Genomic DNA, 4,160 nt, shown 5'->3' with positions numbered 1-4,160 from the left:
AATTTATTGTCCTTTTCTTTACATTGCTTATCCTTTTTTTCTGTTCCTAGTTTTTCTGTCGCTTATATATGTTAAAATGTGCAAGTTTTTTTTACTGTTTTATGTTATTTTAAAAATGTTCAAAACATATATAATTTAAACATTTAAAAGAAATGCCCATTGTGTATTCAGATATATTGTTCATCATGTATAAAAGAAGTCCATTAAGTGTTTACAAAGGTTCATCAATCATTTAAAAATATTCATTGTGTATTTAAATATTCATGGTGTACTTAAATAGTGTTCATTGTGTGTTTCAAAAAATTTCTTCATGTATTAAAAAGACGTTCTTCTCCTTTTTTTATTCCCATTTTCCTTTTTATATTTAAGTTTCTTTTCTTTTCTTTCAGTTCCCGTTCCTTTGCGTATGTTATAAAATGTGCAAACTGTTTTTCAAAAGAGCTCATCATGTTTTTTAATATGTTCAGCGCATATTTCAATGAAATGTTCAACATATATTCTGAAAGTGACCATCATGTTTTAGAGAATGTTCATCATGTATTTTTTTAATTGATGTATTTAATAATATTATTCATCATGTTTATAGAAAAGGTTCATCATCAATTTAAAAATGTTCATCGCTTATTTCAAAAATTGGTCAGGGCGTATTTAGAAAATATTCACCACGTTTAGCATTCAAAAATGTTCGTCGCGTATTCAAAACATGGTCAGGCTGTATTTAGAAAATTTTCATCGTGCGTTTCAAAAATGGATTTCTCTTATTTTTTTGAAAATGAATTTATAATGGTTTTAAAAACAATTAGGAAAAGGTATGTCATGTACATTAAAAAGTGTTCATCACGTTTTAAAAAAATCCATCATGATCTTCAAATAGTTTATCAGTGTTCAGAAAAATCTAAACACCTCTTAATCACCTGATTTTAACCACTTATAAAATTACATGAACATTTTTAAATATGTGAACACTTATTTAAAAAGTAAACAATAGAAATATGCCAACATTTACTGAAGATATTTATCAAGGTATATTTTCTAGGACATTTCTGAAAATAGAGAAAAAATTAGAAATAACCAAAGGAAAAATTGTGTGTTAACCTACAGCTGTTTTTTTTTTGAGACAGACCTACAGCTCGTGTCCGCCCTCGCACACCCGTGCCAACCCAGCATGTTTTACATTTCTTTTTTGAGGATCACAAGCAAGAGTGGGCTTCCCACGGCCCAGAAGGCCTGATCAACCGTGATCAGCGGATGAGAACTAGCAAAGTTGAACGCCGGCGGGCGCCGGGCGGCTGCCAACGGGGACTCCCTCACCAAGCTGAAGCCACGCTGGACGACATCGAGATCGAGTATCGGCATCTCTGCTGCCTCCAATCAGGGCTCACCGTGCCTTCTTACCAAGATGACAAGAGAAATCTGGTGAGGCGGCTGCTCGTCGACCTCAACTACTCCCGCGTGAAGAAACCGGATCCTGAAGCGCCGCAAGAAGTTGGAAAGCATGATAAAGAGAGCACACCGGCCCCGACGAAGAAGAGCGATCCAAGGAACAAAGGCGCGGCGAACAGCCCGGTGTCGACCATGTCTGTCTGCTGGTCACCTCAAGCTACAACAGCGCCGCCGTTCAAGTTCAGGAAATCCAGTGAGATGGCCATGGTGTGAGCCAGCTCCAGTAACCTCTGTTTGAGCATAGCCGCTCTTGATCAGGCCTGCGCGCCTAAGCCTTTGTTTTTTCTTTCTCTTTAATGTTTTATTTTTCCTTCCAGAACTTGCTCCTCTTAGTGAGCTGCTTGTAAGAACATGATATGTGTGTGGTTTTATTCGCGTAATGAAACCGGGGAGAGGTCTCCCTTTTCATCTAAAAAAAAGAGAGCACAAGTTTTTCAGTTAATTAAAACTGAACAGGCTCATGTGGCGTGCTGTTTTCATGGAGAAGCCTGTCCCAATGGGGACAAATCTTGACAGAGTTTCTAAATAAAAAATCTTGACAGAGTGTTGCTAGATTATTGTAATCTGGTTTGTCGGCCCGCTTTTGCCTATAATATTTTGTGTTTGTTTGACTCTTTTTCTCTGCCACTTCTGTGACTAATTTTGCATACAAATAATTTCCCCTGGTACTAGTCGGTAGTGAATAGTTGTAGGGGAGTGATCATATTAAAATAACACTAGTACATGTGATGTGCAACTCATCTTCATAAAGACATGCAGTTCTGAATCTATTACTGCAACTGGCTTATTTTTTACTACCTCTATAATTTAATGTACATAAGATGTTTTTGCAGCTCAATTTAAACAGTAAAAATGTCTTGCATTAACTTACAGAGGGAGTATTTCTTTTATCAGAAGAGGCATGGCTCTTCACTCGCTGTATACATCCAAGCGATAGTCAAATCTGGACACTGAAAATGCCCGGTTCTGTTCGTACACCGGACATAATCAGCACACAACGCAACGTATTACAATGCTCTATCAAACATTAGTACCGAAGATACATTCATATAGTGCAAATCTAGATGGCAATAAATCAATTCCTAAGGCTGCGCTTGGAAAGGGTGTAATCTAGTACGGATGTATTTATTTTACACTTGTATCTTACCGGCCATGAGCAGATTTCCAACCGGAAGCAAAATGATGAACAGAGACCTGTGTTTTTACGGAGGTTTTTGAGACGAGAATTGTAATCAAAACAAGGCCTAATAGATTGCGTAAAAAAGCATTCTGAAATACACATCATACCGTAAGTATAATCCGGCCAGTTTGGTCGTATGGAAAGAAAAAAAAAACATTTTTTCGCTAAAGAAAAACATGTAGAAAGTGCACATGTTTCAGGTCAGAGAGCTCCAGGCTGCAACATAGTACTTCCTCCTCATGCAATTTTTAGATATATTTTTTTGAGACAGTGCTTTTAAATTTTTGAGGCAAAGTGCTTCTTTTAATAAAGGATAGATTTTTTTCAGCGGTTTTAATAAAGGATATATTTTCTTTTGAGGGGAAGGATACATATTACTCCATTTTTCTTTGAGAAGTATAAGTAAAAGATACTCAAGCGTGGGCTTCACACGGCCCAGAAGCCGAAAGGAAGAGGAACGGTCCAGTCATCATCAAGATTGGCGGAGGAGAGGGAGAGAGCGATAGGAAAGATGAACGGCGGCGGCAGGAAGTTTGGGGGCGGGCGGCTGCCGACGGGAACGCCATCGCTGGCCTGGTCATCGGTGGTCGTGGTCGTCTCCCTCCTTGCGGGGGCCTCCGTCGTCCACAACGTCTACAAGCCCGACATGGTACACTAGTCTCTGTCATCCACCCGTACCTTTCCCCATGCCCGCAACCTGTTCGACGCAATGCACGCTCATGGCTCACCACTCTTTCATTTCTCCCGACCCACCGCGCAGACCATTCCGCAGGTGGAGATCACCGACGGAGGAGGCGGCGGCAATGACGGCAAGCAGAGCTGAGCTGGTTTCGCGGAACCATGTGTGTCTCCAACCGTTTCTGTCAGCGTATCTCGTTATGGAGCACAGCACTCCACTCTAGAGGAGCACAGCACTCTGCTAGCTGCTCGTTACCCACTGGAATCAAACTAACATTGGTACTATGATTTACACATCTTATTCAAAGGGATTTACTCTTTGTTGGACATATTATGTATATGTTCATGTTTTCCGTAAACCATTGAGAGTTTAATAAGGATTTAATTAGTAGGTGAACATGGCAAATCTTGGGCCGTTCCAGTACGGTGCTCCTAGTCACCGGCCGATCGGCCGAAATCCATATCGGTGACCCCAGCGCCGTCCAATGCCTTGCATTCTAATCGTTGAATCACATTTCCTCCCTGTTTTAACTTTCCTCATCGCGCACGCGTCTTCCTCCTCTCTTCCGCACCGCACGCCTCCCACCTCGCCCAACGAGCACAACCCCCATCGCTTTGACCTCAAATCATTGCCGCACCGCCCCTGGCTCGCCGCCTTTTACCTCGCCATTGCGCATGAGGGTCGTGGGCGCACCGCTGGTCATGGCTATTGCAACGCCTTAGCATCCCTCATAGTTGGTTGCAGACACCCCCATTGCTAGTAGCGTCACTGCCACCAACATCGCTCGGCTCGTCACCGTCGGCTTACACCACGGTGTTGCATGCAGCGATTGCTATATCCGATCCCATCAATACCCCC

General features: G+C 41.7%; 1 long non-coding RNA gene across 1 annotated transcript; it reads left to right on the top strand.

Annotated features, from left to right (window-relative positions):
• Nucleotides 1–3,058: 3,058 nt before the first annotated feature.
• LOC123066490 (uncharacterized) lies at nucleotides 3,059–3,686 on the top strand. The gene is made up of 2 exons (XR_006431352.1): nucleotides 3,059–3,272; nucleotides 3,384–3,686. It is a non-coding gene; the product is annotated as an uncharacterized lncRNA (long non-coding RNA).
• The last annotated feature ends 474 nt before the right edge of the window (nucleotides 3,687–4,160 follow it).

This window comes from Triticum aestivum, chromosome 3B (genome assembly GCF_018294505.1).
Source record: "Triticum aestivum cultivar Chinese Spring chromosome 3B, IWGSC CS RefSeq v2.1, whole genome shotgun sequence".
Lineage (NCBI taxonomy): Eukaryota > Viridiplantae > Streptophyta > Magnoliopsida > Poales > Poaceae > Triticum > Triticum aestivum.
This window is presented reverse-complemented; position numbering and strand designations above follow the sequence as displayed.